We start from the raw sequence: 26,104 nt of genomic DNA, 5'->3' as shown, positions 1-26,104 counted from the left end.
GAGAAGATTTGCTGACTTTTTGCTTCCTTCCCATTAATCTCTATCTTCCAACACACTGCCACAGCACAAGCACACCTATCATTCTCAATGTAGTGTTGCAGGATTTCTCCAATTTCCTGTGGGAATATCTTCCTAGCAGACACAGAAACCAGTAGAGAATTGTGACACCACACTAAAAACATGAACAATGCCAATGTTATTGTAGGACTAAGGGAAGAATTGGGGAAAAGACCTCTGCTATTTCTTCTCATGTCTCAACAGAAGGTTAGCCTCCCCTGCACTTAACTGCAGGAAAACAGGACAGCTCCTTCAAACTTGGACTTCAAACTTCAAGTCAGAGCAAGAACCTGATTTTGGGTGGTTTGCCACGGCTCACTCCTGTTCCTGTGTTATAATTTGTTGTTTCTCAGTGTACTGGCTCAATGGAGTTTCCTGAAAGGTGCACAAGTACCAAGAAATACAGCAAAATAAATGGATCCAAAAAACAATACATGGCACTTCATTAGAGTTTGCATTTATAATGCACAAATATATATTGTATATTTTGCAGTTACAGCAGTGCACAACTTTTCTATCCAGGGTTGGATACAAGACACATGTAAGAAACACACAGAAGGGGTCTACTGCCTAAACAAAGGCATTTGGGTGTAGCTGTTGAGTAGATCTCTCTGCCATGGTAGATGTTCTGTGATATCAACCTTGCCTCCAGCCACCACTCCAGAAGCAGTCAGTATTTCCATTAATCTTGCAGCAATTCTGCCATCTCCATGTGAATGTCTCGGGTACCTCAGAGCATCTCAGGTGACAGTAGGTGTTTATCTGAGAAACTGAGGACCACCTTTCAGAACTGCATGCTGTGAGCCTTTCAATCCAGTGGTCAGAACTCAACAAATATATTACAACCCCATCTTACTGTGCAGGCAATGCACAGCCAAACTCAGACTCAGTGTTTGTATGCTTCTCTGTTGGCATTTGATGAAGCCACTGACAGAGGACAAAAGAATAACGCTTTCACTGCAAAAGCTTTAGACTGATACTCTTTATCTTTTCAGGTTAGGAGCATAATTTAGAGAAGATGGAATACATGGTAAAGCAGCAATGGCATGGAAATGGATACAGGGAAGGCGAGGTCCTTGCACCCTAAACCAGCGGTTGCATTCACTGTTTCCTGTTTTCTCAGTTGCCAAAGGGAACAGATTTTTTTACCTACTCCCCATTTTTTCCATATGTCTGTACATTATACTATCTATAGGACAACAAATTTGAAGGGCAGAAAAGGACTTAATGTATTCAATTTTAGAAAATACAGTTATAAATTCCTTAAAATCAAAGTTGTTTGATTAGAAGAATGCTCATAACTAAAGTGACGTTATTCCAATTACTAGTTCTTTCCCTGCAAGAACAATATATTATAATCCAAACTGTTTACAGAAAATGCATTGCTAGATGACCTGTGAAGTTCACTGTAGTGAATATGGCTCTAGAATACATAATTCTGGACTAGAAGATGTTTCCTTCTGGCACCATATTTCACTGAAGAAGTTAAAGAGCTATAATGTCATGGATGTTGACATAAGTGTAAAAACGAAAAAGAAAAATTAGCCTATGAAACAAGTTATCTGACATTTAATGGTGAACCTATAGCATGAAAGGTTAAAGATGTTAAGATCACTGCTGATAATGGAAGACTAGAAAACAAAAGGAATACCCTATGAGTTATGGCTTTTAAGCATATAGAAAAATAAATCTCTGACTTGAAAGGTTTAATCCCTAACCCCTTTACGTCTTGCAAGGGGAGCTGCTTATTGTTGGACATTTTGAGTCTGCACTCAATAGGCCAACATGCTAGTATATCGTGGCTGATTCAGAAATACGGATTCACTGCCTAACTAAAATGCACTGTTCAACATAAGGATGCTTGATTCTGCTCGCATGTTACTAGCTTCTTTTAAGCTATTGCTTGTTACATCCGTGGGGAGAAACACTCCCACTTGTTAATGCAATCTTATGATTTCCTGTACCAATGATATAGCTCTGTATTCCACTCACATTGCATGTGCAATGGAACAACTGTTGGCTAAATTACATTTCATGCACAGTCACCTTGAATATATTGGCCAAAATAAAATGAGAAAGTATCGTGAATTGTTTTTTATCACACATTATTTCAGATTTCTTTCAATTACTTCACTAACAACCTATTGTGCCAACAATATTATTCTAATGATGAAAGGTGGACTTTATGAATTACAAAGGAAAAATTGAACAATTATCAGGAAAACAAACAATTACAAAAAGACTGACTATAGGGAAGGAAATAAAACACCATATAAATAATGATTATATAATATTTTCCCTTTGATAGCATGAGTTACTGCTCTTCCTTCACTCATAAAATGTTCTCTACAGTTTTGTTCCTTCATACAGAATATCCTAACAGTCTGTTTATGGAAGAAATAACTCAGCTGCCATCGTAACTGCCAACTTCTTCTAAAAATGTCTATAAAGCACATATTTGCATAACTCTGCATGTTTTCAGGTGCAAAACATTAGGGTTTCTGAATCAAAAAAACACCTAACAAATGCTTAAGACCATCCTTACCCAAGACAATGCCTTCACTGAGGTTGAAACATAAGCAAAAGGTAATGATTTTATATATTGAAGCATGAAGCAAGCACTCTTCCAAAAATATACTGTAACAAATACAAATGCAAATAAAGAAATAGGACATTTTCTTATTGTCATAACTTGTGCTCTCATCGTGTCAAAATGCCTCATTGAACTGAGGAGCCTGTTGCTACAGATAATATGCAGATGAAGTAAGAAGCAGGCATATCTCATGTCTGCTTAAGCAAAGCAGACTATACAGAAATAGCTGCATGGAAGCATTAAGTAACTTACCAGTATGACAGTGAGAAAATAAGCTTAAAATGGTGAGTTACATGATAAGAATACAGCTGAAGTTTTAAGTCCTGTACCTTAGACCTGGCTAGATCGATGGTTTTGCTACCCATTCCAGAATTTCCTCTGCTTTTATCTGTTCTTCTCATACAGCACATGCGAACATTGAAAAAAAAATGGCTCCATTCTGGTCAACAAGAACATTTAAAGACTTGCTGTACAGGTAAAATAAGTGTTTCGCCAAAGGATGCATTTTTTATTATGAATGGTTGGATCTGTTCATTCAGAGTCACCATTAAGGCCCATAAGAATTATGAACCCACTTCCGTCAAGATTTTCAAATGAAAGACTAACAGTGTGGGTAACCAGACTCTTTTACAGAGATAAATTTGTTGCCTCTCAGTAGTATCAGCACAATGGGGTAAAAGACTCTGACTATCACAAGGTACTAAACACCTGCTTCTGGAAAACAAGCTTATTCAAGGCAAGTCAAGATCTGACAGCTTACAAATAATTTTTAATATCTTATTCAAACTAAATCTGTGTCTTTAACACAAATCCCAAAACTGAAGTTAAGAATTCTGACTGCTTTATCGAACACCAAGCAATGCTTGACCAAACTCACCTGAGAGCTATGTTTTGCACACTAAATTTAACTAAGTGCAGAAAATCTGGAGTGGGTCCTTTCCAGTGATACAATGTGTGTTAGGATTAATTTATTAGTCACTCTTCTTCTGCTAACCTACTCCTTAGGACATTATACCCCACTATATTTTTAAATAGGGGAGGGAGGCTTTAGCTGCACAATGAACATTGCAGCTAACAAAACAATTCATGGATTACTTTGGAAAAAAACAGACTTAAATAGATGGTATCCAACAGAGGAAAAGAGTTGACAAAATATGTTTTGTGCGAGCATCCATTAACCAAAGAAATGCAATTATTTGTTTAGAAAACTGTCTTACACAGTTCAAATAGAGTGAACAGTATTGTCAAACAACACAGGTTGAGCATTTGGCTTGACATCAAAGCAATTAATCAGAAATAGGCAGTGGTATCTTTATTTATATTCAGGACATCTTTCTTTTTGAGAATCCCGTTACTGTTTCCAGGACCACTGAGAGTCAGGTATAGTGCAAAGGAAACAGGAATAGCTCAGTCTGCTCCTCACTATCTTAGTCGGTATTTGGCTGCCATTACCTTACGCTAGAAAACAAAACAAAACAGGACATTTTGCAAGCAGATGATTTCATAGTTAAAGGAATAGCTAAGAGTCATAAGATGTACATCAGCTCTGCTTGCTCATATTGTAGATGTATCGATAGTTTCAGTCATACTAGGTTCCCTTATTATTTCTTTTACTGTAATGAATTATAGACGTCCCAATGGTCAGGGGTCCTGTGCTGACAAATTATAAAAGATAATCTTAATATAAATACATGATGAATGACAAGAGGTGATAGAAATCCATATGTTACCCAGAGGATAATGTAGCAGCATTTCCTGAATAGCCTCCATGTTCCATTATGGCAGAGATTAGATGGAACTAGAATTTAACCTGCCTGGCAGCAATCCCAAATGAGGGACTCAGGAAAAATGTGGCTGTTAGAAATAGGGAATTATGCTTACACATATATGTATACTCAGTGGAAAAAGAACTTACAGTATGTAATATATATGCTTTAAAAACTATCCATTCATTAAGATGTGTTATAGTGATAATACATTTTCAGGGAACTTTACAATGGTTACCTATTTCCCACCAATCACCAGCCTCACCCTAGTTCACATTTCCTACTTAAATTATTTTTCTTCTTTTTTGTTCCTGCCAGGTTCTCAGCACTTCCCCTCTTCTCCAGTGTCTATTTACTATTCTTTTTTTCCCATAATTTCTTCTTTTCAGCTTGCATTCCTGCTGTTATACAAGTATTAGAGGTGAAGAGATGCTAGAAGCATTTGGTGTCTGTGCTCAGACTCCTAATTCCTCAATCCCATGACAGAGATTGCAAGTAGGAGGGAAATTATAAACACACTTATCTCTACAATTTTCAGAACATTGTGGGAAGTTACGTTCCTTTTTGAAATTATCTTTTCCAGATATGGTCCCTACAAATTGAATTGTTTTCTGGAGAAAAACATCAGAATCTCTTCAGATCTCAGTTTTCAGTCAGAAATGGTTTCTGAGAAATATAAAAATGGCAGAAGCTTGGACAGCATAATTTTTGTGAAGTAAAAGAAGTTACTTAAAAAAAAAAAAAACTTGTAAAGAAATCAAAAGTAGACATCCATTACTTTTTACATTTTGTCTTCCTTTCTGAGAATGTCTTTACCTCAAAATGTCTCCAGTGAAAGTTCCTCAAGATACATAATACATGTACATAAAGCTTGATTTTAACAGACCTGAAATATATGTAAGGCATTTTAAGTGTTTCTGCTTTTTTAATTTGTTATCATAGCAAAGGTAACTATGACAGTTAAAAAAAAAAAGAAGTTGTTAATACAAATTTAGGTTGATAAAACAAAATACAAGACTCCAAAACTTAAAAGAAATTAATCTTTTGAAAACAAATGCTAAGCTCCATGTAATTACACAATCTTTTCTCGATATTAAGGTAAACGGTTAAAAATATGTGGGAGCAATTCTTACCATTCCTTTACAACTTGGACCTAATTTTACAATACATAAAACATAAAGCTGGGAGAACTATTCAAGACTGCTTTGAAAGAATTTCTTTTGACGGAGGTCCTTATCTCACTACCTATTTTATTACTTAGAGTTATCTTTTTCAATTGAGCAAATCCAATTTAAATTGAATGTTCATATACTTTCTTGCTCTCACTGGCAGTAGGGAGAAGCAGGACTGTACGTTTTGTAGGCTTTTATTTTTTCTTAGGTTTCACTGAATGAAAGTGCTGTTGGTTAAGTATATACTTCAGAACAGAACAGAACAGAACAGAATAGAATAGAATAGAATAGACTATTTCAGTTGGAAGAGACCTACAATGATCACTTAGTCCAACTGCCTGACCACTTTAGGGCTGACCAGAAGTTAGAGCATGTTATTAAGGGCATTGTCCAAATGCCTCTTACACACTGACAGGCTTGGGGCATCGACCACCTCTCTAGGAAACCTCTTCCAGTGTTTGACCACCCTCTCGGTAAAGAAACGCTTCCTCATTTCCAGTCTAAACCCCGCCTGGCGCAGCTTTGAACCATTCCCACACATCCTGTCACTGGATCCCCGGGGAAAAGGGATCAGCACCTCCCTCTCCTCTCGCCCTCCTCAGGAAGCTGTGGAGAACAATGCTGTCACCCCGCAGCCTCCTTTTCTCCAAACCAGACAAGCCCAGAGTCCTCAGCCGCTCCTCACAGGACATTCCTTCCAGCCCTCTCACCAGCTTTGTTGCCCTCCTCCGGATGCGTTCAAGGACCTTCGCCTCCTTCTTCAGTCGTGGGGCCCGGAACTGCCCACAGTACTCGAGGTGAGGCCGCACCAGTGTTGAATACGGCGGGATAATCCCCTCTTTGGACCGGCTGGTTAGGCTGTGGTTGATGCACCCCAGGACGCGGTTTGCCCTCCTGGCTGCCAGGGCACCCTGCTGACTCGTACGGAGCCTGCTGTCGGCCAGCACCCCCAGAGCCCTTTCTGCAGGGCTCATCTCCAGCCACTCCTCTCCCAGTTTATACTTGTGCCCAGCGTCACTCTGTCCTACGTGCAGAATCCAGCGCTTGGACTTGCTAAATTTCATACCGTTAATCATAGCCCAATGCTCCAGTCTATCTAGACCCCTCTGCAAAGCCTCTTGTCCCTCAAGAAACTCAACAGCATGTCCCAGTCTGGTATCATTAGCAAACTTGCTAATTAAACATATTTCTCACTTGCATTTGTTATTAAAAGCCCACCAACCTTTTGTCACAGAAAATCTTTATGGGCTCTTTATTAATTTCTCTGGGTTTTGTTTCTTCCAGACATTGTTGTTTGGAAATGTAGTATATTGGTTCAACTTGCTAGTGGTGCATTGAACTCCTGCATCCAGATCATTGATAAATATATTGAACAGAACTGGCCCTAGAATTGAACCCTGAAGAGCACCACTGGTGACCAGTCGCCAGCCAGATGTAGCCCCGTTCACTACAACTCTTTCAGCCCTGCCATTCAGCCAGTTCTTCACCCAGCACACCATGGGCCCGCTCATCCCACAGTTGGACAACTTGTCCACAAGGATGCTGTGAGGGACAGGATCAAAAGCCTTACTAAAATCCAGAAAAACTACATCCACCACCTTCCCTTCATCCACTAGGCAGGTGACCTTATCAAAGAAGGATATCAAATTAGTTAAACAGGACTTCCCCTTCGTGAACCCATGTTGATTGTGCCTGATTATTGCATTGTTCTTTAAATGCCTTTCAATACTACCCAGTGTAATCTTCTCCATAATTTTTCCAGGAACTGACGTTAGACTAAGACGTCTGTAGTTCCCTGGGTCTTCCCTGACACCCTTTTTGTAACTTGGAATAACATTGGCTAACTTGCAGTCAGCAGGGACCTCCCCAGACTCCCAAGACCTTTGGTAGCTGATCGAGAGGGGTTCTGCCATAACATCCACTAGCTCCTGCAGTACTCTGGGATGAATCCCATCAGGCCCCATGGACTTGTGAACATTCAGGTGATACAGCTGGTCCCTTACAATATACAGCCATGGAACTGTAGAAAACTCTTGGTTTTCTTCTATCTTCTTGGCCTTTTTTGGTTGCCTTTGTTATATGTGAAAGGTCAGTGCTGCTCCTGCTGATTCCCACTCAGCAAATATGCCCCTTAAAGCTGGTACAAAGCTCTCAGCAGAACTGTTCACAAACACTTGGCATTTTTCTTACTTAGAATTCAGTCTTGGCTTACCAACCCATCAAAGGAAGCTGCACAAAACACCTGTGTACCTATATTTCAGTCTGTTCTTACACTTTATGGCAGAACTGTTGGAATTCACCAACTAAAGATAAAATTTGTCTAATTTGCAAAGAAGATGAAACATGAACCATCTTCAGAAACTGAAACAATTATCTCCTCCCCCAGATGAAATTGTAGAAAAATAGAAGTTAGTTGGTTCTCTGTAAACTATATATAGATTTTTTTAAAGCTGTATCTTCACTACTGTCTTTATATTCACACGTACATCCCTAACAATCCTGTAAGTTTTTGTTGGTTGTGGACTTTTGACATATTGAGCATTCAGAAGGACATTTGTGATGTACTGGTTTGGCTATGTACCTACTCTTGCTAAACAAGCAACTGTAGCATCTCTACATTCCTTGTTTGTTAAAAAAGCATTGTTAGTGTATTTATGATTAACACAAAGAAGCAACGCTAGTTAAATAAAGAGACTGGTTGAAGTACAACCAGGTTTCTGTCCTATAAAAACATTCAGGACAGAAAAACGGAGATAACACTTGAAGCATGAAGACCTGCCTTGAACTCCTTAAGTCTGGAGGAGTCAAATAATTTTAAGATCATTCTACAGGTTAAATGAGGCTTCGTATGGACTCCAGCTATAGATGACAGTACATCAAAAGACAAAGCTGGAACTGCGCCTGCAGCAAGTAGAAAGGCCTTTCCTTCTCCACACCATGCAAGAATTGGAACACCACCCAAAGGGGAAATTCTGTCCACAGCAGGGGTTTTCACATGGCTTCTTCTTCTCTCTCTGACCATTGATTATTAATGTAAAACTACAGATGCAAGTCAATGAGAAGGTCCAGCAGAAGAAAGTAGAAGTAGCCAAGGCAGGTAATTTTCTCTGGCTGAAAATATGGTTAGTTGTTTGGTCCAAACTTGTCCTCCCCCTACAGCGGTTTCATCTCAGGCTTTCTTGATACCCCTATCAGTTACCATTTTCTTCATTTCTGCATCTTTCTAGTCCTCTGGACAGAGGTGCAGGGGCAGTTTGGAGGGGGAAGAAGGAAGTGTGCAGCCATGAGGCTGCTTCCCAGTGTCATCATCAAAAGTGTTCACAGCACTGCAAAGTGCTAGCAAGGTCACCATCACCATATTAGACCTAATCCACCAGCAAACATACTAAATCCTCCCTCCTTGCTTTCAGCAAGAAATTATGGAACTAATGTAACATTTGCTGCCATCACATTGTTCACACTACTGTTTTATGTTATGCTTCATCATTCACCCTGTTGATTCAGATTATAAGCTCTCTAGAGCTGGGACCATCTGGTATTCTCTGTTTGTAAAGAGCCTAGCACAATAAGGTCTTGTTCTGGGCTGACACACACAATCATAACAAAAACAACCAATAATAAATAGATAGTTTTATCTCACCAGTTGATATCTTTTTTTTTATTGCCAGTGGACATTTTGCTGTAATATAAATATTCAAAACAAAAGGGAAAATGAAAAGACAAGGACATCCTTTAGGTATGAGGAACAAATTCAGATTATCCTCAACCTAGTCATCTTTTATCCTACCCACTCTCCTATTTCATTTTGCGTTTCTGCAATAAATAACAGCTTTCATATACAGGCTGCACTAAATCAGATGTGAGTTTACTTCCTTCATTTTTACATACAAAGCCGGAGACCTACCTAAAACACATAGAACCCTCACTGAAAAATACAGTGATGAGAGCAATTAATTATGGTATAAGGCTAGACAATAATATAATTTTGCTAATTACTCACAGCTTGGGGCCCATTTTTTTCAGTGCAGCGGACAACAGCATGCATTTAATCCCCATAATAACAATAATGGGATACATCATTAACCCTATTTTATTCTTTCTTAATTTTTATAATACCAATAACAAAGGTCATTAACCCCTGTTCTGTTTAACATCTAATCAACCATTTTAGTTACATAAATATAATAGAAAACATTAAATATCGTTTTGTTTAGCTAGATTTCCTCTCAGGAGGGGAATTTTTCCTAATGTTACATTAATACCAGTTTACTCAACAAGTGTCAAAACATCAGTGCTAACATGGAAAAAGATTCATTGCAACATATTGTCTTTAAACAAATCCATTTAATCATCATTCGATAAACACTTTCTTTAAAAAGGTAGGTTTTCTATTAAAATGTATATTGAATATATTTGATAAATTTTCCTTTGATCATTCTGTTACCTTCTGGGCTTCAAACATCACTTAGATTCAGGTATTTATAGATGTAAAGTTTTGGTTCAGTCCTGTATTTCATCCTTTCATTAGAAAGCTAGGAGTAAAATCTAACTCTGTTACTGAAAGTAAGCTGAGTTAAGAAGAGGAAAAAGAAAAAGAATATATTACTGCTGAGAAGAATTCATTTTGCATAAACGTCCCAAGGAGCAACGCAGTAATACAAGTGAAGCTATACAACCAATATTTTTAATCACCATTTCTAATGACTTATAGAAGATAAAATAGTAAAATGGTGATATATTAGTAAGCAAGAGGTATGGCTTTGAATTTCAAGCTTGGCTACTGAAATATGTTTGTTTACTCAGTTATAATGGTAACATTGAATAAAACCTTGCTTTTTTAGGTGAGTAACCATAACAAGAGAGTAGGAAGATGTAAGGTAAAACAGGGATGAAATTATGTAAACTTTGGAAATTACCAACCAAATTGTACTAAGAAAAGATTAGAGGAGTTCTGAAGATTACTGATGAAACTGGTGGACCCTAAGTCTTTGCTTGTACTTATTTATTTATGTATGCATGAGTGTTGCAAGACAGATCATCTGTTAGCGTGATGTCATGTACAGATCGATAATCACTTGATTAGAAGAGAACATCTGTGAAGCCTGCACATTTAATAAAAGGGTTATGGGATATTACTTATTTAGAAATGATCCAACAGGAATACGTAACCATTCGTCATTTTAAGGCCATAGGGAGTTTCCAAATGCTCAGATCTTTGGGAACATGCTGATGTTAAAATCCTATTTGATTTTTGATGAAAATCTGTTGGGTTTGTGTGTGTTACCTCTCTGCTTTAAATTAAATATATCGATTTTTTTCACACTCCTGTAGAACTCCTGTAGTATTTATTCCATATTAGGCACTACCAGTCCTCTTCCCCACAAACTGAGCATTCAGAAAGTCAAAACCAGTTATTAGAAGTCACAATTAAAGCAGAATAAAAAAGAGCATCAGTGATTACAAACCCAATATTTTGAGCTACATTCTGCTGTACTTAAGAATGCTAAAGGCAACACCTAAGTTTGAGTTAAGCAATGAATCATGAAATAAAGGTTTGGTTATTTGTCTATGTTTCTTGAATTTAAGAGGACTTGAAACTAATTTCAGTCAAACTTCGTAGTACTTTCACTGCAACTCACATGTATATTCTAAACAATTTAAAGTAAGATTTTAGAGTAGGAAGGATAACATTTTCAATTATATCGCCATAAGTAGGCACCGCTTTAATTAGATCTCATCAAGATAGCTTATTAATTAGTCTGTCACAAATGTTTAAACTGCTATAAATCATATGAGAAAGGAGATAGAAGAAAGATATCCTCTCTAACTCAAAGTTCAAGCTGCCACTCAAAACCGCCTTTCTGCTGCCACTGAAGAAGAGTTTTGTTCAAGGTGATACTGCCATGCCCTTACATTATGTTAAAAATATCATATTCCTCTACTGCAACTCCTTGGTCCAAAACGTTTTTCCAAGCAAGCATGAAAACTGCATTCTTACCTTCACTGGACAATTGAAAATACACATGGCATTCTTCAAAACTGGCATGAAAACTACATTTAGGTGATTATTAAGAAAAGATTTATTTAGCAAGAATGAGAAATTAAAACTTCCAGTATATGTCTAAAGCCTGAAAGACATGGCTAATGTCTATTTTTCCTGTGGATGGGATTTCCCCAACTGTAGATCACCACTTTAACATGGAAAATGGACATTCCAGCTTTTCTGCAGCTCTACCAATTAATCTCAATCATTTTAAACAAACACTATTATAAGGAAGGATAATTGTTCGTCTGCTACTTTATCTACAACGTAACTTATCCCCATGTAAGGAGACAACAAACTTAGAAGTCATCAAACACCTAGAAGATAATTTTACATTACTACTATACTGAGCTAAATACAAGCTGCTTCCTGAATGGGAAAAGTTCTAAAGGTTCTTGGTTTTCTTAATTTTAAGGGAATTTCATGCAAATCCCTGGAGATGACAACTTCATGTACGGGCATCCATTCCATGCTAACCATTCTCCACTCTCCTTCTCCTTTCCTTTTCTTAAATCAATAAGAGTTGCAATCTCCACCTTCAGCTGGACAGTTTTTCTTATTGATTTTGGCTTTGTGAACAGCTTGTGAGAAAAAACTAAACGGCATTTGTATTACAGACTAAACTACATGTAAAGAAAATGTTCATTTCGTATCTTATTAGGAGAAATGCAGGAACAAGAGTTCCTGCTGAATAAGATGAACAAAGATAAGGTAAACCTCAAATGTTTTGTTGTAAGAATCTAAATATTAACCAAGCATTATGGGTTTAGTTGTTGTATTGGGATTCTTTTTTTTTTTGGTTTGTTGATGATTCAGCATTCTTCTGTAACACCATACTCCCTAACCCTTGCATTATAAGAGAAGATTATGAACACCTGTCTGATTGAAGAGTGGTTTGGAATGCTCTGTTTATATTGTATTTCAAAGAAAGAGGAAAGGATTAAGAGCAGGCTGTGATTTAATACAACCCCAATCTCTATCCATCAACGTTATTCACTATTAACATGACAAATCAAAGGCAACAAAGCCTTTACAATTGATATCATTTAATTAATCTCTTTCTCTTGTAAAAATATCTGTTGCAAGAATTTTTCTGAAAAGTAGAATCTATTAATAAAAGGAAATTCCAAGTGTTCCTTAGGCTACAATGCTGTCAAAAAAAGAGAATGAAATGTAGACAATACATATGCATAAAATAGAAAATCTTTTCAATCAAAAAAAAAAAAAGAAAAAGCATGATGTAAACCTTCTTTTAGAAATAACCATGTAAACCATCAAATTTTATAACAAAATGATTGTTATAACAATGTGATTGATCCTCAGTGCCGAAGATCGCACTTAAAAAAATTACTTGTACATGAAATTATGCAATGTACCCAAAAAAGGGGGGTAATTAAGCATGAAGGGAACCTGTCTAAATAGTTCTCTGAATGAACCAGTACTCATTATTTTAGTTAATGAATGGAGATACATATCTCTGCACTTGCAAGCAGTAACTATTTTTGCTCTTATCCTGGGAAGTATCACTATTTAGATCAGTTCTCTCAAGGAAAAAAAGACAGTAAAGTAGGTGTGCCTATAAGCTAAGTGCAAATTGCTTTGTTTACACATAACCATCTGTCCTGGAACAGAGATGCACACATAGCATTTAGACTATTTTTTAACAGGAGTTATAAGATGACATAAACAGCCAGTTTCTTAAGAGCCGCTCTCAACATCGAGATCAAACCCAAATGCTTACACAATTCTCTCTGCAGAAGATACTGCACAAAAAAGTTACTACTACATAGCATTTCTTCACAATCTTCTTTTCTCAATTATTTTGAAACAATGTGTATGTCGTGGTTTAACCCCAGCCAGCAACTAAGCACCACGCAGCCGCTCACTCACTCCCCCCCACCCAGTGGGATGGGGACAAAATCGGGAAAAAGAAGTTAAAACTCGTGGGTTGAGATAAGAATGGTTTAATAGAACAGAAAAGAAGAAACTAATAATGATAATGATAACACTAATAAAATGACAACAGTAGTAATAAAAGGATCGGAATGTACAAATGGTGCGCAGGGCAATTGCTCACCCCCCGCCGACCGACACCCAGAGTTAGTCCCCGAGCAGCGAGTCCCCCGCCCCCACTTCCCAGTTCCTAAACTAGATGGGACGTCCCATGGTATGGAATACACCGTTGGCCACTTTGGGTCAGCTGCCCTGGCTGTGTCCTGTGCCAACTTCTTGTGCCCCTCCAGCTTTCTCGCTGGCTGGGCATGAGAAGCTGAAAAATCCTTGACTTTAGACTAACACTACTGAGCAAAAACTGAAAACATCAGTGTTATCAACATTCTTCACATACTGAACTCAAAACACAGCACCGTACCAGCTACTAGGAAGACAGTTAACTCTATCCCAGCTGAAACCAGGACAGTGTAGCAATCACAAAATTTATTTTATACTACCTGAGAAGTCCAGTTTGGCATTAAGTGTACTTCTCTTCTCATCTACACTGCTCCACTCAGTAAGCCATATTCTGTGTAAAGAATACTTGTTTCTACCTCTGCATTTCCATTCATTTACCTGGATGTGCCCTTTACATATACAACAAAGCTGAGAAGCTGGTGCAATTGGATTGCCTACCTAGCATAAAAACTGTAGCCCTGGTTTCCAAAATAAGGGCAAATGAAAGGCAAGCAACACCTCTGCCTGACCTTCCTATTGTAAAATAAAATACAAAATACTGAGATGAAAACTATGTACATCAATTATCATAGAAGATTCAGGAATATTATGCAGCATCAACACTTCATGTTTATTTTAATGGCTGTATGTTTCATATTTAACAGCAAATTTAGAAAAATACTATATTCATACTGATAAAGAAAAGCGTTTGTAAAAAAAGAAGCTAGTGCTAGCAAAAATTGGCTTCTTTGATAAATGATTGCATACTTGCTGAGGAGAGGAAAACACTGAAAGCGAATGGACACAAGTGGGGGAGTCACAGTGATAGAAGATGCAGTAAACACCATTATCAGCAACTGCTTAAATAACTTGTAGCAAAGGCAGGAGTAGAGTTTTAGGGTTTATTATAAGCACTATTACTATTCTTATTCTTCTTCTTATTGTTGTTCAATAGAAGAATATAAACGAAAGAAACAAATTGTACATTCTAAACCTGTGTAAATACTAAAAACCTAGCTGTCTATTTACACAGGAGAAATAAAATGCTTCTTGGACTTTTTTTGTTCTGTTTGTGTAAGATCATAAGTATATAATCAGGTATTTTCAATATGATAAATTATTTTATTTGTCTACTCTCTTATTAAATTCTTATCTCAGTTACTTGAGAATTTGGCCTGAACAAACCACAACTGCTGAGGCTTAGTATTTTCGTTGTGGGTGATAAATCCCTTTTCATGTATTTCACTAAGGACAACCTCTCATGCATACCTTGGAAAGGATCACTTTCCAGAACTCAGTAGAAAATTATTCACTTTCTTCAAAAATCTACGTAGATTTATGAATCTGCTTGCCTATAATTCAATCTCTTTCTACTGTGTAATTTTTTAAATCTTTATATACAAAACTATGTTGTGACATTAATTCTTTTCACGGTAGATTATCTTTTTCATGCATAATACTAATCCTCCAGATCAGCTTGTCTTCTACCTCTGCCCTTTAAGAAAGAAAACGGTTCATGGTCCATAGTATCTTCTCAAGTGAAGACATGCTATTTTTAATGGCACTAATGTGTATGGAGTAAAATAGGAAGTTCATTGTCTTTTTTGCCTATGGAAGTTTACTATATTTGTTACATCCTTAATTTTGTCTATATGTGAGTTATCATACAATAATTTTCTTTGTATTTCCTATTTACTTCATCACAGTTGTATTCCTATCTTAAGCAGACTGCAGATAGCTATGATGCATTTTATAGTATTGAATTTTTATTGAAATTTATAAACTGGGAAAATTACAGTTGACTTGAGCTAGAAAATGAAAACCCTTTTTATTAAATTCCTCTGGACAAATTTACTAAGGTCTCTCCAAAACTTATTTTATTTTTGGGGAGTAATCAGTACAGGAAACCTACCTAAGGATTCTTACCTTGCACTCCCCAAAAAAGAGATTAGTTATTTTCTGAATTATTTTTCTAAATTATTTCCCTATTTTTCTCATTTATTATTATTTTCAATTTTGTGAATATTATTCTGATTTATGAAGTAAGAGCAGTCTCCTAGGAACTGTGTGGTTTACTTCAATTTCCCCATCAAGTAACCTGCATTAATCCTGTACCGTCCAACAATGTGGGCAGAGACTGAGATCTACCTCATTATTGTATCCAGAAGTAAAGTGTACAGACATGGAAATGTTTCTAAATTAATAAGACATTATAGGGGCTAAAAAATGAAGATGTGGCAAACTAAAATATTTCTCTGTTCTTGGTAGGAAAGCAAACACAATTGCCTCACAGCCATAAAGCCGGTAGTAAATACTGCTTATTAGAAAAGTTTTAAGATGCAAGTAACTCCGAGGACTTGGAATTATGAAACAATGTTCTTAACACTGTCACTGTAGACCATCTTTTCCTCTAATCCTTAAAGTTAGATTATTGTTTCGTATTACAGAAAAAGATATTTCATTACTTAGTATTTCCCTCCCTACTCTTTTTTTCATCATTCTGCTCCTGAAATAACAGATAAGCAACAGTCGATTAACAATAGTTCACAGGGAGTTCTTTCAAATCTTGGACAAAGTCTATAAATAGATACAAATAACACAAATAACTCCTTCTTTTACATTGAATTGCTATAGTTAATGACCTAAATAGCACATGTGCAAGTAATTTCAGTATTTTATACTTGTAGCTCTTTATAGATGCACCCTTTGGGCACAATCCAGCAAAGATTTGCACATATGCTCAAGTTTATGCATTCTGAGTAGTCCCAAAGCTTTTGTTTGTACTGTTTGTACAAATGCCACATGATTGTTCTCTTTCATGTAATAACTTTAAGAAAAAAGAGAAGAAAGTAAAGGAAAGGAAAAAGGAAAAAGGAAAAAGGAAAAAGGAAAAAGGAAAGGAAAGGAAAGGAAAAAGGAAAAAGGAAAAAGGAAAAAGGAAAAAGGAAAGGAAAGGAAGAGGCTCACTTAATCTTGGTCTATAGAGTCCCTACTAGTTTGAAACCCCTGACACTCATAGTTACTCAAGTTATTATAAATTTTTTGGTGGTTTGAAGAAAATTAGAGGAACTGCTTTATGTCTAATTATAGGAAAGATCAAATAGACTTGATTTTGATTAATTTGCCAGCTCTTATTCAAACTAATTTAACTAACTGCAGTATTTACCTAGCAGCTTTATGAGAACAAACTTCACGTGAGATTTCTTGTGGTCCTTGAGCCAGTGTACGTGCAAGAGTGCAAGATCAGCCCTTTTAATTTTACCTTGGCCCTTGACTCAGAGAACCAAGTAGAACCAGGAAGTGCAGAGGAACAAGAAAATAGGAAATATTTTCTGAAGCTTTTGACAAGTTCACTTCTCTTTTGGTTTGAATTGTGGGCAATGGTTCAGATCACCTCTTGTTTTAGCCAGATCTGCTGGTTTTGTTCAACCTCTGCACTTTCTTCCTGTCCTGCAGTCCCCAATTCACACACTACCTGTGAATCTATTTTGACAGCTGTATTTTCCCAACAGGAAAATACTTTACACATATGTAGTAATTTCAGAGTCAGTACATGCAGCTCCCTCTCTTACCTCAGTACGCCTGCCCTTATATACAGTTATGCTGGTACAGGCTAAACCTAGGAAAGGCTCTGACCCCTCAACTCTTCATTTTATTCCCCTTTTAATTATACACAGCACATATGCACACCAGTGTAGAAACAAGACAAACAGAGTATCTAACTATTTTTGTACATTGCTTAACCTTTTAATATATTACCTTGGGTGCATCTTGGAGTCAGGGAGAGGAAGTTAAAAAAAATAGGCTTTTCCTTTTGGAAATCTCTTCCAAAGGTTTTAGACAGCTTTTGGTGTAAAATAAAAAGATGTTATTGCAAAAGTGGTGGGAAGTGAGCAGGGATTTTAATTTACTTTCATGTTGTTTCCCCACTAAGTTCAATCTAAGGTGAAACATCGTGTTGATGTCAAATTTTGCTTCAAGCAAAACAATAGAGGAGCTCTAAAATTAATGTAGGTGTCCAGTCAGAGGCCTTATACAGCCATTAACGCCAGTGCCAGCTTGAGATAATGCATTATAAGCATGAAAAATTCAACAGTAATTGCTGTGTTCTGATCTCTCTCCCTTTTTCTTACTTTGTTTTCTACAGAATCTGCTGCACATACCCAAACTAGTCTTTCTGCTAGTTTACCCCACAGAAATGCTCTGGATCTGGATCATTATGACTAATGAAGTTGCTGAGAAGCGATTTTTTTTATCAAAATATAATGCCACTCTAGAACTTTCACCACACATTAGGATTGTGTAACAAGGGCTCATGGCTGCCTGAGGCATAACTTTGATTCAGCAACTCTCCATCTTTAGCCACCCAGTTCAGTGCACTATTGTAAGATGAGCTGAATACTGAAATTCAGTGCTACTGAGAGACGAATGCCATTTTATAGCTTTATATTGTAAAATTGTTACATCTTTTGTTATCATCTATTTGTCTGCAAAAAAATAAAAAAGGTCTTTGAGCCCATTTAGAACATAAAACCAAATTATAACTGCGCTAAGGCATGAAGTGCTGAGTTAAAATGAGCTGTTTTTCATGCTGTTCTTCAAATTCCACTGTAAATTTGCAACCCACATCTTATGGTTTAAGATTCAAACCTGTGGACACAATTACGGTTGACCACTAGGCTTTTTATCTGGCAAATGACTTGGCTGACTTAGAAATCAGATCTTATAGCCTCCAGAGGACAACATACTCTTATCCATGAGCTTTCAGCTCTTGGATATTTCACATACAGTTTTCACAAAAGAAACACCTGAGGTGTACCACAGCTTCATGCAATGAAATCTTTCATAAGACCAAGAAAAATATAACTCTTTTATTCTGAACACAGATATACATAAAACCACATTTAATTTCAAGTCAATAGGTTTGCCTCACATCAGCATTTACGGGATTAAAGACAAGAATAGTTTGGCTTCCCTGAATGTATTGTTATCATTATCAATTCCTGCAGTCTCACAATAAGTTTTCAATAAATTTAAGATTAACTATTATTTTCTCACCTATAAATAAAACATAATCATCTTAAAAATCAATGAAGGGAAAACTATCAGATCCATTAACCTGACTAAGAATTCCTTCAGGCCAATAATATGAACTGTAGTGTACTGGATCTTTCATTTTATTGAGCTATATCTCTTTGTATGGCAACCAGCAGGGAAAAAAATCAAATCTAAAATCAAAGACTAAGGGGTTTTGTTCTGGAAACCAGGGAGGTAGGGACTGAATATTCTTTTATGCCTGGGGTTAATTTTATTCACCTTAATTTGCAATCAGATACAATAAAAAAAAAAAAGAAATTGCCCCTGGAAGGAAGCAGCTTTATTACCATCCCAACTATTTTCTGTACTTTTTATCACTTCTAAATCCTTTGTTTTTGAATTCACCTCCATAACCTTGCAACATTATAAACACGTTTACTTGTCTTTGCTGACTGTCAACCAATACCATCTGCTCTTTGGAGCCTTAAAAATAGTAACATATATATGGGTCAAAACTGTAGTCTCTAGGTAACCATGTAGCAGATCCAGGTGATTAATTTTTCCACAACCTTTATCTTACCCAGGAACAGAATTTTCCTATGTCCTTCCCTGGTGAATGCTCCTCATAAAATGTGAAATTAACAAAAATGCTATCTTAGAAAAACACAGTATTTCATAGGCGACCCATATCAACTAACAGAAGGGGTTGTTAGTCAGCTGCCTTGTTTGAACTTGATCCAAAGGCATTTCTACTCTCTTTCATAAACAGAAGTGGTTCAAGCCATAAAACTGTGAAAGTGGGACAAACCAACAGGGTTCTTTTTTCCGTAAAAGAAAGGAAAAATAGTAGCATTAGCTTCTGCTTTCAGTATGTCTTGGCAGTGTTACTTCCCTTAAATACCACTATTCCTGCCTGTGAGCTGTGATTCTACTTATACTCCCCTTCATGACCCACATATTCAGGCTGCTTCATCCTAAACCATACAGGCTAGTTTGACGAGCTAATTGACGAGATGATAATATTATATGCCATGATAACCTATGTGAAACTGAGATTCCATGGAAGACACCAATGTTAAAAAGGCTAGTAAAATTATATAAGCAGGCAGTGATTTCAGCTTTGACTCAGTATACATAAATTGCATACACATATATACTATGATAGTCCCTTATACATTTTTTAAAGAAGGCCAACTGCATAGAATGGATAACTTTTGCTTAATGATAAAAAAAAATCCTTATTTTCTGCTGTTCTTATCATTTCATGTGTCACAGAGGCCTTGTTTACAGCACACTATTCAAATTCTACTCTAAAGATAAAACTCCTTGCTTTACTATTAGCTTTTTACTATAATCTCTAATCAATTTTTTTTCACAATAGAGGAGAGGTAATAACTCCATTTTACAAACAGAACAGAGCAACACAAAAAGCAACATAAAAATATGTAATAATTTTCAGTGCTAGGACCTGAGTTTTTCAAAGTATGTGATAGAACCTGATAGGTTAAAAGCACAGCCATCATGTACTGAATCTTTGACAGCCAGTTTCAAAGGTTTCAAAATAAGCATACAAAAATTGGGCATAACCATTAGTAAAAAATCTCCACAAACCAACACTGCTAAAGGTCTGTTTTAAATGATTTGTTAAACAGCCCATTGCTTGTATGTATTAAAGTCAGGATTAAACTCTAACTCTCTATAGCAGCAGCAAATTGTCTTGACAACAGAAACCACCTTTTTATTTATGAGCTATCCAGACTTATTAATCATATGCTTTTCTACTTACAAACAGGTGAATCAAGGGTCCTACAAACAATTGTATCCTTCACTACAGAGCCTTACTTCTTTCACATAACAGAGCCATTCTGGACATTGAAGAGGCAAGATTTGGTGGAATAACCTATAATTAAAGATACGTAACAGGACTTAATTGAAGCTTACTTATGCAATCTAATCTGTCATTTCTTAACTTCTGGGTGCATTAAATTGCACTCTTAGTTCTGTCATTTAACCCTTTCATATGTAATTTCCCACCTTTTTTTTTTTTTAAGAGTCATTAGCATAGTTTAAATCTTCAGAATTACCATACATGTCGGCTAACAGAGTAGTGGCTGATAATGATAGGTTAACATCTCTCATACAAAACAGCAGTAGGAAGAAGTGGCTTTGAGAGATATTTGATAAAAGCAGAAAAATGTTATGACTAAGGAACACTGAGTTCCATTCCCCTAGGAAACAGAAAGCTCCAGTGCAGTGTCTCTCCACTGCTGATGCACATGTCTGGTGATCTATTCAGGCTCTGAATAAACTCCATAAAATTATTTTTAAAATATTTTTATGTAATGCACACAGACAGAGACACACATAAGCAAATCTACAACCAGAGAAACTTACAGACTTCGTGAAAACAAAGTTAACATGCTTTCCACCACACCATGAAAGAACAAGCAAGTATTACATTAGTAGAACGGTAGTACTACTGTCTTGAATATGGCCGAGATTTCCAGGAAAAGATTACAGAGCTCTTTGCAGTAAGCTGAGACATGCTGAATGAATTCTGTCCTAATGAATGTGTGAGAATATGTTTTGGGTTTTTTTTCCTGGACACACTGGAAAACTATGAGAGGGAACTGGAGGCCTGGTAATTTGCCAATGGGTCTAATTTGAATCCATACTACAGCACTTGTTTCATCTTGAAATTTTTTTTTTTTATTAATTTCACTGACATATTGCCTCCTAAAAGGGCACCTAATATACTACGAGAAATCAAACTATTGTGCACAAAATGCTAGTTTGTTCTGTATCAAACAAAACAAAGCTCTCATTATTTAAGGATTTAAATAGATAGGAAAAGTACTACTCTCATTTGTGTAGCTTATTTTTCTTCCTCTGGATCTGAAAGTGCCATATTACAGAAGCATTTGCCCCACAACACCAATACACCAATGCAATATCAACACAGTTCATTCAAATCAATTACTGAAATTATTCTGGATTCATACTGGCATGACTGAAAGCAGATGTGGCTCCTTGTTCCAAAGGCTGGCTTCCATTTTATTCTTCACTCATTAAATTTGTTATTCATTTACTGTTTGACTAACATGATCTTGGTTTCTTTCCATTCCTCTACAACTCTAAGAGGGATCTCAAGGTTATTAATAAACAAGTGTTATTGTTTGTATCTCATTCTTCAGATTTTCCTCTTGCTATAACAGCTCTACCCTATTTGATTTGTGCTTCTAAATATGATGAAGCTGCACTGTTGTACTGAGTTAACATTTTTGTAAGGAAAGCATGAACATTTTAAAGTGTTCAGGGTATTTATTTACCCAGAGAAACTCATCTGGTAACATACGGTTTGTAGTGATGTCCTGCTGTTTTACCCATTATGCCAGCAGAGTTGACTGAAGCTGAAAGAGGTTGAGGGACTTGCCTAAAAATCACATAATAAACAGACCATCCAGATTAGAAGTTCAAAATAAAGATCCTCTTGCCTTTGAATTTGTCTCTAACCACTGGACCATATGGTTTTCTTTCTCAGCAGTGCTTGAGTGAGTTGTTTCTGGATTTTCTCTTTTTTGTTCTCTTTCTCAGATGATTTTTCTTTTTTTTCCCAGAGAATGGCTAGTGAAATGAAAGTGTGCTGAAATGTGCTCTTTGGACTTTAAATTATGTGTGCTGAACAGAATCAAAAGCATTTCATTTAATAGTGGCATAAAGTAAAATAAATGCCCAGTCATTAAGCAGCATGAAGAAACAAAATCACTTCTTTTGAATACTTAACAATTCACAGTTGTTTGGAAATATGTATATGATTATCTTCTTTCACACAAATTCAGATGGTCTATACTAAAAATGTTGCCAGGCATTCTTCCTCACAAGACAAAGGTCCCGATCCTTCAGTTGGATTTCTACAGTGGAAAAGGACTGGTGACTACTAAGATGGGAGGCAGGGAACCAGTAGTAGATTTTAATCTGATTTTATTTTTAATTCTTTCAAAACATTATAATTTTTGTTCTCAAATTAAAATTCTACTTTTTAAAACAATATTAAATCCTAGCAAGGCAAAGGTAAGCTGGGAACTTAAAGTGTCATACTCATTTACAGTTATGTGCTAATAGACTGAAACCTTCCTTACTAAAATTAGAACCAGTAGAAACAAAATGCTTTGTTTTCTTATGTCCTGGCCAATAAACTCTATTTGTTTTTACTGACAAAAACATTCAGAGATTTAACAAGCTATTTTTAATTTGGTTGTAATGGGAGCTACATACAAAGAAGGTCTAAAAAAAAAGTATTAATTTATGAAAGTATAATTGATGTAACCCTCTGCCACTTGACAACAGTAAAGTGAAATAAAATATCTCCATTAGTAATTATATTGAAATACCAATTTTTTACAAAATTTCTTTTCTTCCCCCTACAACTTCAGAGACAAGGTGCACGGAAAAATGTGATAAGAAGGTGTAATACAAATATTTGTTCTTTCTTGGCATGCCCATGCACATGTACTCAGAGACATGCACACTATACTGCCTGATGCCTGTAATATAGTATAACACCTCATAGCTAATGACAACATTCATCTAACATTCTTTTTAAATGACATTCTCAAAATCAGGAATATATATCCATACAGTAAGTGGAAATTAAACTGTTTGGTTGTTGTTGTAGTGGATATGAGGGATGAAATTTTGACTGGATGGATAGAAAACTTAAACTTTCTTATATCTTCAGAAGACTGGGTAAAATAAGAACTCCGCTCAGTTAATCTGGAATCTTCCTTACAAACACATATGCTGAAAGAGACTATATGAGTTTGAAAATATGAAGTGGGAACTGCACTCTGAGGCCAATGGGAAAGATGGAAACTGTTCAGATGTCTGAACCAGAATGTGACATCCGAATTTACAACAATGTATCCTGGGGGGGGCGGGGAAGGCAGATCGGCTATGTTAAAAAAAACAACAAACAAACCGAAATAGGATTTATACATCTAAATTGTAATCCCTATAAATAGAAAATATGTTTTACTAGTCATTTTGTAAATATTCTTTTTCCATTAACAGTTCAAAAACTTTATAGCAAGTATGTTTTGTAATGGACTGTAAATCTTTTTGTATTCAGAAAGATGCTATAAGGATATTGAATATTCTCAACCCCTGAGAAGTTTGAGCATCACCAAACATGAGACCTATACTTTTATAACAGTGGTCATTAAAGTAAGGGAAGAGCAATTGGATCTGGAGCTTGATAGAAACTCAATTTCAGCCAAGATTCAGGGAGCGACATGAAATTATCAATCTGTCATTGGAGTCACTGTTGAAGCAATAGTTTAAAAACTGTTGCTGTACAGTTGTAAATAAAGCTGATACACGTTAACATGAAAAAAATAATTCTCTAACCATTGAGAAAATATCCTTCATATAAGTCAAAACAGAAAAATCAGAAATATAAAAAAACCACATTCAGACAAGTATGACGCTTGAAGATCAGTGCAGGGTTGTTCCTTGTTGCGTACTTCAGGCTGCTTTGCCCACTCTAAATCTGCAGAACCCAAGGGAGGAGCTCACAGGCTGCTCCCTCTGGGTCTTTATAATCAACTGAATCCCAATATATTTTAGAATCAAAGTTCAACTTACTGAACTTATATTTGTATAAAACCATGGCAGCTTTGTTTCTGTATTTTTTTTTATTTCTATCTTTTTTTTTTTTTTAACCTGAAACAGTCAGAAATAGTGAGCAGTACAACAGAGTAAGATCTATTACATTTTTCCTCATGATTGGCTGATGTGATTTATGTTTTTGTGTAGACTGGTCATAACTGCATTTACTAGTACTGATCATTATTAGAATTTCTGTTAATTCAATCCATAACTCATGGGTAAAGTCATGCCTAACTTGAATTATGTCAGAATTTCACTGAAATTTTTGTCTACTTTCACATCTTTAGACTGTACATACACAATTCAGTCTACTATCCACTTGACTCTTGATATCGGAAATTCTGGCCATGACTAAAATACCATTGACACCATGATGCATTTATTATGTAAGATACAAGTTTGAACTGAATATTTTTTCAGTTTCTTCCTCCATAGGCTTTTGCACTTATTTTTTTTTCAGTACGGGAAAGACATGGACCTGTTGAAGCAGGTCCAGAGGAGGGACACAGAAATGATCAGAGGGATGGAACACCCCTCCTGTGAGGAAAGGCTGAGAGCTGTTCAGCCTGGAGAAGTGAAGTTCCAGGGAGACCTTCTTGCAGCCTTCCAGTACCTAAAGGGGCCTACAGGAAAGATGGGGAGGGACTTTTTACAAGGGCATGTAATGATAGTACAAGGAGTAATGGTTTTAAACTGAAAGAGGGTAGATTTAGATTAGATATTAGGAAGAAATTCTTCACTGTGAGGGTGGTGATGCAACACTGGAACACATTGCCTGGAGAGGTGGTAGATGCCCCATCCCTGGAAACATTCAAGGTCAGGCTGGATGGGGCTCTGAGCAACCTGATCTAGTTGAAGATGTCCCTGCTCATTGCAGGGGGGTTGGAATAGATGACCTTTAAAGCTCACTTCCAACTCAAACTATTCTATGATTCTATGATACTATGATTAATCTCCCTAGTAGTCATCTTAGTATTATTTATTAACAACTTCAAATACTAGAAGATTACAATTTGGAACAGCACTGCAGGCACATTTGCTTCTTCCTGCAAGTCCATATATATTGCCAATAACCATCAAGCTAATAAAGATGCTGAATATCTTGGGGTCTATTCCACCAGTATGCCTCAACGACCAGAGCCTCATTCAACTAACTTGTTAAATTTATTCCTGATCCTTCAGTATGTTTCCCCTCCACATATAAGACATAGCATAAACTGTTCATTATTATTATTATTTCTACATAACCATATGTGTTTTTTGAAAAAAGATGAAACAGATGTTGATATAAAATGAAGGTTAGGTGGTGGAAAAGATAGACAGGAGAGTAAACAAATGAGAAGAATGCTTGCAAACTTAAAAAAATATAAATGCTTCAGACTGCAAGTGCTCCTTATAACTTGTTTGCTTATATAGATACTGGTTTTAAAGCATTTTGTTAACAAGGGACTTTTCCTTAATTGTTTTCTTAGTTTCTGAATTAACCAACAATAGCATGTATCGGGCTAAATGAACTGATTCATCCATTTGAAAGTTCTTTTGATGCCTGCTTCAAGCATAAAGACCTCACTTAGAAAATTTATATTAGAAATGCTGTTTC

The sequence above is a fragment of the Haliaeetus leucocephalus genome, unplaced genomic scaffold (genome assembly GCF_000737465.1).
Source record: "Haliaeetus leucocephalus isolate CR32 unplaced genomic scaffold, Haliaeetus_leucocephalus-4.0 Scaffold417, whole genome shotgun sequence".
Classification (NCBI taxonomy): domain Eukaryota; kingdom Metazoa; phylum Chordata; class Aves; order Accipitriformes; family Accipitridae; genus Haliaeetus; species Haliaeetus leucocephalus.
Note: the sequence above shows the minus strand (reverse complement) of the source record.